The 11,855-nt window shown below is 45.0% G+C and overlaps 1 non-coding gene across 1 annotated transcript; it reads left to right on the top strand.

The window, feature by feature from the left end:
• Positions 1-5,652: 5,652 nt before the first annotated feature.
• Positions 5,653-5,724, top strand: trnah-gug (transfer RNA histidin (anticodon GUG)). Its single transcript has one exon. It is a non-coding gene; the product is annotated as a tRNA-His (tRNA).
• The last annotated feature ends 6,131 nt before the right edge of the window (positions 5,725-11,855 follow it).

The following is an 11,855-nucleotide window of genomic DNA, read 5'->3' as shown; positions in this document are numbered from 1 at the left end:
GGGGAAACCCCCTCACAGAATAACATGCGACCACAGCTGTGACCCGCTCATTCCTGCGGCTCCAGAGAGGGGGGAGGGTAAGTATAGGAGGCCTCGCGGGGTCCTGGCCTGCCACCAGCCTGCAACCTAGAGACTTCACCCTGAAAGTGTCAGACTTGGAGCTGTCAAAATGTACAGCGCGATGCAATGTTGCAATAAGAAGCGGATGAGATGCAGGAGTTTTGCTGGACAGCCAACCGTCTGCAAACTCAGTACAGTTCTGCTCTGCTCGCAGTGTCAAATAGTTTGTGAGATCTTTAAAAGCAAGGCAATTAGGTATATACTATTCCTTGTACTTACAGCAAGCATATGGGAAAGATCTTACCCACTGTCACCTCTGTTCTTGTATAATATGATGATTGTTGCATCACACATGTCCTGTGGAATGGAACCTGCCCTCCAGAAGGTGTGGCAGTAGTTGGAACATTCCATATTTGAGCAGTTCAGCTGGGAAATATTTGAGTCTTTTGCGGACAAAACTCGACTCCTTTTCGGACCCACAATATTTGATTTTATTCCCTCCGTCCACTGCAAAACCTTAGATTGAGCACGCAGTCGTCGGGAAAGGCAGCTTTCAGTTACTTTCGAAATTAAAATATGCAGTTTTTAAGAGCCTGGGCAAACGGTATAAGGCAGTGGATTAAAGCTGTAGTCGCTCTTGGGGCGTGTGTCCAATTGCATTGCTGCCACAGTTGTCGAGGGATCTGATCTTGGTCTTTTCGCCAAAATGCATTTTTTTCTCGGCATTGTCGGTGGTGATATTGCTACAGCTGCACCTAACAAACGTGCAGTTGATGTGTGGTGCCGTGATCATAAAGTGATTAGTGCTCTGCGTTGTGGCCGCAGCAACCTCGGTCCGAATCCGAGTCATGGCACTTGTTGTTTTAAATTCTCTGCTATGCCTGCTCGTTGAACGAAATGTAAAATCAGTCTCCATTCCATTTGCTGACGAAGAAACAACTTACTCCGTCAAAACCTCGCACTGTCAAATGTCTGTGCTCGATGCTCCAGACTTCAAACCCGCGACTTCTGCCAGATTTTCTCCCGTCCACAATCAATAACACTCCTTTAATTTCCTCCATCAATTTCATTGTCACTTTGCTGCGGCATTAACTAATAAGGTGAATTGAACGTTTGCTTTCAACAGTGGCCGATGGAAGGTGAACAAGTGTCATCAAATAAATTTTTCGAAAGATTCATGAAACAGGAACGATGAACCCCACCATCAAAAGGCTGTGGAGCGTTCCTCATTCGTATAATGCTGAGTATCCTCACCTATCATTTGGGACACCGGGGTTGAAATTGCTGATATCAACATTGCGAATTTAGCAAGTCAAACTTTTTCGTCATTGTGTAATTTCCTAAATGTCACAAAAAAGGAACATTAACTCTGTTTTCCATTACAAAGTTAAATCCGCAGAGTATCTCCAGCATTCACTTTTTATATTTTAAGTTTCCAGCATCTGCATCATTTCGTTTTTGTGTGACGCTGCGGAATATTTGACTCATTGCGGAAAAAAAACAACTCGACTCCGTTTCGGACCCACAGTATTTGATTGTATTCCATCCGTCCAATGCAAAACTGGTGGGCAGTCAGAAGGCTTTCAGTTAGTTTCGAAATTGAAATATGCCGTTTTTGAGAGCCTGAGCAAACGATCTAAGGCAGTGGATTAAAGCTGTCGTCGCTGCTGGGGCGTGTGTCCAATTGCATTGCTGCTACAGTTGTTGAGAGATCTGATCTTGTTTTTGTCGCCAAAATGCATCTTTTCTAGGCATTGTCGTTACTGTCATTGCAATAACAGCACGTAAACAAGCAGGCAGTCGATGTGTGTCGCCGTGAACGGACTCTGCGTTGTGACCGCAGCAACCTCGGGCTGAATCCGAGTCACGGCACTGATTGTTTTAAACTCTCCACTCCGCATAATCGGCGAACATCAGTCCTCATTGCATTTGCTGACGAAAAACAATTTACTCCACATGTCTGTGCTTGATGCCCCAGAATTTAATTCCGCTTGTTCTGCCTGATTTTTCTCCCGTCCACAATCAATAACACTTCTTTAATTTCCTCCTTCAATTTCATTGTCACTTTACTGCGGCATTAACTAATATAATATTCACCATCAATACTTACGCCTTTACGTTGTTCTGCTCTTCTTCGAGGTACACCTCCCATTCGCACTAATGTACCTCTGTACCTTGAACCCAGACGATACATTTAGATCTGTGGGACGGCCAGACAGACAAGCGCTGCAAAAGAAGGGCAGCGGCGCGTTTGTTCACAACATTATCTTGGGAATCTATTGATAATTTCAATGCTTACTGATGACCTGGAATTTGTTCGCATTGGAGTTGGCGCTTTTCTCGAAGCAGTTGAGGTACGTGAGCGATGGGCTGACAAGCTGGGGCGGTGCGGCAAGTTAAAAATTGTTCCGAATTCAACTTATCTGCTGAAATATTGGATTGAATCGGATGGAGAATAAAGGAAAAGAACGCGAGTGGCGAATAAGGAGCGATTCGAGCAGGTTGGCCCTGAGAGAAAGAACTTTTGAATTCTCGTGGTACAGGAGTCCGTGTTCAGTAACTGCCAATTGAACCGAGTTTGTGGAAATGAAAAGAACGCTCCTGCGTGTGAGAAGAGCTGAAGAAAGCAAATAGGCCCTTGACACAATTTCCGTGGAGTCAGGGAAACTGCTCTTGTGATAGCACAACATGAAAAACAAAAATTGGTGAAAACACTCAGCAGACCATGGCAACAGCTGTTGAGTCACTTGGCAGAAGAAATTATATCTCTCTGTCTACCCTATTCAATTTATTTAACGTTTTTAACACTTCGATTAGTTCATCCCTCAATTCTCCTCTGGGCTCGGAACTTATCCAATTCGAGTGAAACAGGAAAACGGTATTTGGAAAACGGGTCTTTAGAATGTGGAAAACCATGGCACAGTGCAAGGTAAAATCAGCAGCTTGTAGGATGAAGACAGAGTGGTCGAAAAGAAACACAGGTAAGATGAGCGTAGAGATCACTGGCCCAGAATAAAACCATTCCAAACACCTATCACAGACCTCGAAAAGTACTGAAAGACTTTTGTTGTCTTCTTCATATATTGATGCACTTTAATTGCCAAAAGATACTGTATGATTATTTCTCTGGTGTAAGTAATCTATTTATAACTCTGATCTTAGCGTCGGAAATTGATCCTATACATTTAGCTCGAATTTAGTTGTAGTTTATAATCCAAGATAAGGTTTCAGCATCCGGCGGGCAGGAACAGAGACTGAGGTTGAGGCTGGTCTGTGCGGGTTGGGAGCAGACCACAACATTCCTGCTGTTTGCAATCAGTATCCTGCAGAATACTGATCTTACATTGCCATTAAATATCAGAGGGTTTAGATTATTGCAAGGATCGCTGTAGTTCTTTTCGAGTTGACGAATTTGTAGCAAATTGAGTATCACAGAACCAACTAAGGAGACAAACGGAGATTAATCATACTGTTCAGAGTCAGCGAGATGCGAATTTATCTTAGAATGAACGGTGGGGTTGATCTGAAATGATAACTTCACTCCTCTCTCCACAGATGCTGCTTCATTTGCTGAGTTTTACCAACATTTCTGTCCACAAGTTAGACTGCCAGGAGCCACAGTGCTTTGGTGTCATAACAGAATTTAAATTGTTGAAAAATAAGTAGTCACAGTTGTGAAGCCGAATAGTTAACGCGTTGCGTTTGCAAATCGCTTGTATTCCCCCGCGCATGGCCGAGCCTCCTCACAACGGATCGGCTTAAAACAACGCATTGCTTCACACGGCTCATTTTATTTACTCCGCTCCCTCCAGAAGGATTTTGAATATGTCGATATTGATCTCAAGGAAACGGAAGGATTGGCTCATCATCTGGATTAATTTACTGACACTCGACCTGCATTTGGCTCAATGTATTAATTCAATCAGGAGCTTTTAACCGTCTATTCAAGAAATCATGCTGCAAGTGAGAGACGCACGAAGTGAAGTCTTTGTCAAAGTGGAGACCGAGTCTGAGTGCGAAGTTGGGAATTTGGATCACGTGGTAAATTCTGGTAAGCTTTCCGCAAGTTATATTCCAATTGCGAGTCGGGCTTTGACATCGAACTTTCAAACTTGAAGTGAATTAAATTGCCTTGTTAAACAGAAACTGTCTGGCAGTGGCATTTACCTGTCCATCAGCTAAAAGTAGCTGTTTTAATAGCTTTAAATGACTGCAGCAGGAAGCTAAGCTCGCGAGCTAGCGACTCAACAGAGGCTCTATAAAAGTAATCAGGATTTTAAACCGCACTGCTGCCACTGTGAGTCCGTGGTGGAAGGGGCGAATGTTGAAGTTGGTTCATGGGGGTGTCAATCCAGCGCGTTGTTTGTCCAGGATGGGGTCGAGCTTCTTGAGTGTTGCTGGAGCTGCACTCATCCAACAAATGAAGGGTATTCCATCAAACTCCTGACTGGTGCCTGCCTTCCTGTCTTGAAGATGGTGGACAGGCTTTGGGGATTCAGGAGCTGTATTCCCCGCTTCTGAACTGATACTTTGGCCATAGTACTTATACGGCTGAACCAGTTCAGTTTCTGGTAAGTAGTAACCCCGAGGATATTGATAGTTGGGGATTCAGCGATGGTAATGCCATGGTAATGTCAAAGGGAGATGATTGAACACTCACTTTTTGCAGTTGGTCATTGCCTGGCACTTGTGTGGCGCGACTGTAAGTATCTGTGTGCTTAGGTCTGTCTGTGTGCCTGTCTGTGTGTATGTTTCGGCGCCTCACATTTTCTACACTTTTCTGAGTGGGTGTTTACCTCTCAGTCTCCATGATCCCAACATCCGATACTCTGGACCTTAATTTAAAATGAGATGGAAATGTGAATTGTCAGTTCACTTTCAACGGTGTCAGATGGAAGGTGAATCAAGTACCATCAAATAAATTTTTCGAAAGATTCATGGAACAGCAACGATGAACCCCACCATCCATAGGCTGTGGAGCGTTCCTCATTCGTATAATGTTGGGTATCCTCACCTATCATATGAGTCACCGAGCTTGAAATTGCTGATATCAACATTGCGAATTTAGCAAGTCAAACTTTTTCGTCATTGTGTAATTTCCTAAATGTCACAAAAAAGGAACATTAACTCTATTTTTCATTACAAAGTCAAATCCGCTGAGTAGCTGCAGCATTCACTTTTTATATTTTAAGTTTCCAGCATCTGCAGCATTTCGTTTTTGTGTGACGCTGCGGAATATTTTTGACTCTTATTGCGGAAAAAAAACAACTCGACTCCGTTTCGGATCCACAGTATTTGATTGTATTCCCTCAATCCAATGCAAATCCTTGGACTGGTGGGCAGTCAGAAGGAAAGGCAGCTTTCAGTTCGTTTCGAAATTGAAATATGCCGTTGTTGAGAGCCTGAGCAAACGGTCTAAAGCAATGGATGAAAGCTGGTGTCGCTCCAGGGGCGTGTGTCCAACTGCATTTCTGCCGCAGTTGTTGAGGGGTACGATCTTGTTCTTGTCGCCAAAATGCATCTTTTCTGGACATTGTCGTTTGCGTTATTGCAGTAGCAGCACCTAATACAAGCAGGCAGTCGACTTGCGTCGCCGTGATCGTATAGTGGTTAGTACTCTGCGTTGTGGCCGCAGCAACCTCGGTTCAAATCCGAGTCACGGCACTGATTGTTTTAAACTCTCTACTCCGCATATTCGGCGAACATCAGTCTTCGTTGCATTTGCTGACGAAAAACAATTTACTCCATCCAAACCTAATACTGTCACATGTCTGTGCTTGATGTTTCAGAATTTAATTCCGCTTGTTCTGCCATATTTTTCTCCCGTCCACAATCAATAACACTCCTTTAATTTCCTCCTTCAATTTCATTGTCACTTGACTGCGGCATTAACTAATATAATATTCACCATCAATACTTACGCCTTTACGTTGCTCTGCCCTTCTTCGAGCTACATCTCCCATTCGCACTCATGTACATCTGTACCTTGAAACCCGACAATGCATTTAGATCTGTGGGACGGCCAAAGAGACAAGCGCTGCAAAAGAAGGGCAGCGGCGCGTTTGTTCACAACATTATGTTGGGAATCTATTGATAATTTCAATAGACCACTGGCCCAGAATAAAACCACTGTAAACACCTATCACAGACCTCGAAAAGGACTGAAAGACTTTTTGTCGTCTTCTTCATATAATGATGCATTTTAATGGCCAATAGATATTGTGTAATTATTTCTCTGGTGTAAGTAATTTATTTATATATCTGATCTTAGCCTCGTTGATTGATCTCTACCCTGAACATTTAGCTCGTATAGGGTTGCAGTTTATAATCCAAGATAAGGTTTCAGCAGCCTGCGGGCAGGAACAGAGACTGAGGTTGAGGCTGGTCTGTGCGGTTTGGGAGCAGACCACAACATTCCTGCTGTTTGCAATCAGTATCCTGCAGAATATTGATCTTACATTGCCATTAAATATCAGAGGGTTTAGATTATTGCAAGGATCGCTGTAGTTCTTTTCGAGTTGACGAATTTGCAGCAAATTGAACATCACGGAACCAACTAAAGAGTCATAATCGAGATTAATCATACTGTACAGAGTCAGCGAGATGCGAATTTATCTTAGAATGAACGGTGGGGTTGATCTGAAATGATAACTTCACTCCTCTCTCCACAGATGCTGCTTCATTTGCTGAGTTTTACCAACATTTCTGTCCACAAGTTAGACTGCCAGGAGCCACAGTGCTTTGGTGTCATAACAGAATTTAAATTGTTGAAAAATAAGTAGTCACAGTTGTGAAGCCGAATAGTTAACGCGTTGCGTTTGCAAATCGCTTGTATTCCCCCGCGCATGGCCGAGCCTCCTCACAACGGATCCTCTTAATACAACGCATTGCTTCACACGGCTCATTTTATTTACTCCGCTCCCTCCAGAAGGATTTTGAATATGTCCATATCGATCTCAAGGAAACGGAAGGATTGGCTCATCATCTGGATTAATTTACTGACACTCGACCTGCATTTGGCTCAATGTATTAATTCAATCAGGAGCTTTTAACCGTCTATTCAAGAAATCATGCTTTTAGTTTCGGTGACTGCAGCTTGGATAGCAACGGAGGTGCGTGAACGGGCTTACAGCTGTGAAGTCAATTTCAGCGTCAGTTTAAAAGTGAATTCCCTTTTGTTTTCTGAGGACCAGGGGACTGCTGGGTAAGGAAAAAGGTATATATTTGTGTGGTGGCTGTACCCGAGACACTACACGTGTAGTGTCTCCCACCCACCCTCCTCCTCTAACCAAAAAAAAGGACTCTGGTGTGTTGATAAGGTAAGCTTTTAATTGAGGAAGTTCTGTCCGTTGGATTGCTAACCTAACAAGTTTTGACTTTTTGTTTTTTTTTGGTTTTTCAGTAGATTTGTTGGGAATTTGGAATAGTGGGAATGGAGGTTAAGGCAGTTGTATGTTCCTCCTGCAGAATGTGGGAGGTAAGGGTCGCCAAGAGTGTCCCTGCTGACTGCATCTGTGGGAAGTGCACCCAACGCCAGCTCCTCGAGAACCGCGTTAGGGGACTGGAGCTGGAGCTGGATGAACTTCGGATCATTCGGGAGGCGGAGGAGGTTATTGAGAGGAGTTATGGGGAGGTAGTCACACCTCAGGTAAAAGAAGTAGGTAGATGGGTTACCGTCAGGGGAAGGAGAGGGAACCAGCAGGCAGTGCAGGGACCCCCTGTGGCCGTTTCCCTCAACAACAGGTATACCGCTTTGGATACTGTTGCGGGGGACGACTTACCAGGGGTAAGCAATGGGGTACAGATATCTGGCACAGAGTCTGTCCCTGTTGCTCAGAAGGGAAGGGGGAAGAGGAGCAGAACATTAGTCATTGGGGACTCCATAGTTAGGGGAACAGATAGGAGGTTCTGTGGGAACGAGAGAGACTCACGGTTGGTATGTTGCCTCCCAGGTGCCAGGGTTCGTGATGTCTCGGATCGTGTTTTTGGGATCCTTAATGGGGAGGGGGAGCACCCCCAAGTCGTGGTCCACATAGGCACCAACGACATAGGTAGGAAGAGAGATGGGGATTTAAGACAGAAATTTAGGGAGCTAGGGTGGAAGCTTAGAGCGAGAACAAACAGAGTTGTTATCTCTGGGTTGTTGCCCGTGCCACGTGATAGCGAAGCGAGGAATAGGGAGAGAGAGGAGTTGAACACGTGGCTGCAGGGATGGTGCAGGAGGGAGGGTTTTGGTTTCCTGGATAATTGGGGCTCTTTCTGGGGTAGGTGGGACCTCTACAAACAGGATGGTCTTCACCTGAACCAGAGGGGTACCAATATCCTGGGGGGGGAGGTTTGCTAGTGCTCTTCGCGGGGGGGGGGGGTGGTTTAAACTAATTCAGCAGGGGAATGGGAACCTAAATTGTAGTGCCAGTGTACAGGATGTTGAGAGTAGTGAGGTCAGGGATATGGTTACAAGGACGCAAGAGGGCACTGGCAAGCAAGAACCTGGTTTAAAGTGTGTCTATTTCAACGCCAGGAGCATCCGGAATAAGGTGGGTGAGCTTGCAGCATGGGTTGGTACCTGGGATCTCGATGTAGTGGCCATTTCGGAGACATGGGTAGAGCAGGGGCAGGAATGGATGTTGCAGATTCCGGGATTTAGATGTTTCAGTAAGAACAGAGAAGATGGTAAAAGAAGAGGGGGGGGGGGGGGGGGTGGTGTGGCATTGTTAATCAAGGAGAGTATTACAGCGACAGAAAGGACGTTTGAGGACTCGTCTACTGAGGTAGTATGGGCTGAGGTTAGAAACAGGAGAGGTGAGGTTACCCTGTTGGGAGTCTTTTATAGACCTCCGAATAGTTCCAGAGATGTAGAGGAAAGGATAGCGAAGATGATTCTCGACAGGGGTGAGAGTAACAGGGTAGTTGTTATGGGGGACTTTAACTTTCCAAATATCGACTGGGAATACTATAGTTCGAGTACTTTAGATGGGTCAGTTTTTGTCCAGTGTGTGCAGGAGGGTTTTCTGACACAGTATGTAGACAGGCCAACCAGGGGCAATGCCACATTGGATTTGGTACTGGGAAATGAACCCGGCCAGGTGTTAGATTTAGATGTAGGTGAGCACTTTGGTGATAGTGATCACAATTCGGTTAGGTTTACCTTAGCGATGGGCAGGGACAGGTATATACCGCAGGGCAAGAATTATAACTGGGGGAAAGGAAATTATGATGCGATTAGGCAAGATTTAGGATGCGTAGGATGGGGAAGGAAACTGCAGGGGATGGGAACAATCGAAATGTGGAGCTTATTCAAGGAGCAGCTACTGCGTGTCCTTGATAAGTATGTACCTGTGAGGCAGGGAGGAAGTTGTCGTGCGAGGGAGCCGTAGTTTACCAAAGAAGTTGAAGCGCTTGTCAAGAGGAAGAAGAAGGCTTATGTTAGGATGAGACGTGAAGGCTCAGTTAGGGCGCTTGAGAGCTACAAGCTAGCCAGGAAGGATCTAAAGGGAGAGCTAAGAAGAGCAAGGAGAGGATACGAGAAGTCATTGGTGGATCGGATCAGGGAAAACCCTCAGGCTTTCTATAGGTATATCAGGAATAAAAGAATGACTAGAGTTAGATTAGGGCCAATCAAGGATAGTAGTGGGAAGTTGTGTGTGGAATCAGAGGAGATAGGGGAAGTGTTAAATGAATATTTTGCGTCAGTATTTACAGGAGAGAAAGAAAATGTTGTTGAGAATACTGAGATTCAGGCTACGAGGCTAGATGGGATTGAGGTTCACAAGGAGGAGGTGTTAGCAATTTTGGAAAGTGTGAAAATAGATAAGTCCCCTGGGCCAGATGGGATTTATCCTAGGATTCTCTGGGAAGCTAGGGAGGAGATTGCAGAGCCTTTGTCCTTGATCTTTATGTCGTCATTGTCGACAGGAATAGTGCCGGAAGACTGGAGGATTGCAAATGTTGTCCCCTTGTTCAAGAAGGGGAGTAGAGACAGCCCTGGTAATTATAGACCTGTGAGCCTTACTTCGGTTGTGGGTAAAATGTTGGAAAAGGTTATAAGAGACAGAATTTATAATCATCTTGAAAAGAATAAGTACATTAGAGATAGTCAGCACGGTTTTGTGACGGGTAGATCGTGCCTCACAAACCTTATTGAGTTTTTCGAGAAGGTGACCAAACAGGTGGATGAGGGTAAAGCAGTGGATGTGGTGTATATGGATTTCACTAAGGCGTTTGATAAAGTTCCCCACGGTAGGCTATTGCAGAAAATACGGAAGTATGGGGTTGAAGGCGATTTAGAGCTTTGGATCAGAAATTGGCTCGCTGAAAGAAGACAGAGGGTGGTGGTTGATGACAAATGTTCATCCTGGAGTTTAGTTACTAGTGGTGTACCGCAAGGATCTGTTTTGGGGCCACTGCTGTTTGTCATTTTTATAAATGACCTGGAAGAGGGTGTAGAAGGGTGGGTTAGTAAATTTGCAGATGACACTAAGGTCGGTGGAGTTGTGGACAGTGCCGAAGGATGTTGTAGGGTACAGAAGGACATAGATAGGCTGCAGAGCTGGGCTGAGAGATGGCAAATGGAGTTTAATGCGGAAAAGTGTGAGGTGATTCACTTTGGAAGGAGTAACAGGAATGCAGAGTACTGGGCTAATGGGAAGATTCTTGGTAGTGTAGATGAACAGAGAGATCTTGGTGTCCAGGTGCATAAATCCCTGAAGGTTGCTAACCAGGTTAATAGGGCTGTTAAGAAGGCATATGGTGTGTTAGCTTTTATTAGTAGGGGGGTCGAGTTTCGGAGCCACGAGGTCATGCTGCAGCTGTACAAAACTCTGGTGAGACCGCACCTGGAGTATTGCGTGCAGTTCTGGTCACCGCATTATAGGAAGGATGTGGAAGCTATGGAAAGGGTGCAGAGGAGATTTACTAGGATGTTGCCTGGTATGGAGGGAAGGTCTTACGAGGAAAGGCTGAGGGACTTGAGGTTGTTTTCGTTGGAGAGAAGGAGGAGGAGAGGTGACTTAATAGAGACAGATAAGATAATCAGAGGGTTAGATAGGGTGGATAGTGAGCGTCTTTTTCCTCGGATGGTGATGGCAAACACGAGGGGACATAGCTTCAAGTTGAGGGGTGATAGATAAAGGACAGATGTGAGAGGTAGTTTCTTTACTCAGAGAGTAGTAAGGGCGTGGAACGCCCTGCCTGCAGCAGTAGTAGATTCGCCAACTTTAAGGGCATTTAAGTGGACATTGGATCGACACATGGATGAAAATGGAATAGTGCAGGTCAGATGGTTTCACAGGTCGGCGCAACATCGAGGGCCGAAGGGCCTGTACTGCGCTGTAATGTTCTAATTCTAATTCTAATTCTAAAAAGTGAGAGACGCACGGAGTGACGTCTTTGCCAGAGTGGAGACCTAGTCTGAGTGCAAAGTTGGGAATTTGGTTCACGTGGTAAATTCTGGTAAGCTTTCCGCAAGTTATATTCCAATTGCGAGTCGGGCTTTGACATCGAACTTTCAAACTTGAAGTGAATTAAATTGCCTTGTTCAACAGAAACTGTCTGGCAGTGGCATTTAACTGTCCATCAGCTAAAAGTAGCTGTTTTAATAGCTTTAAATTACTGCAGCAGGAAGCTAAGCCAGCGAGCTAGCGAATCAACAGAGGCTCTATAAAAGTAATCAGGATTTTAAACCGCACTGCTGCCACTGTGAGTCCGTGGTGGAAGGAGCGAATGTTGAAGTTGGTTCATGGGGGTGTCAATACAGCGCGTTGTTTGTCCTGGATGGGGTCGAGCTTCTTGAGTGT

Source organism: Heterodontus francisci, chromosome 29 (genome assembly GCF_036365525.1).
Source record: "Heterodontus francisci isolate sHetFra1 chromosome 29, sHetFra1.hap1, whole genome shotgun sequence".
Lineage (NCBI taxonomy): Eukaryota > Metazoa > Chordata > Chondrichthyes > Heterodontiformes > Heterodontidae > Heterodontus > Heterodontus francisci.
This window is presented reverse-complemented; position numbering and strand designations above follow the sequence as displayed.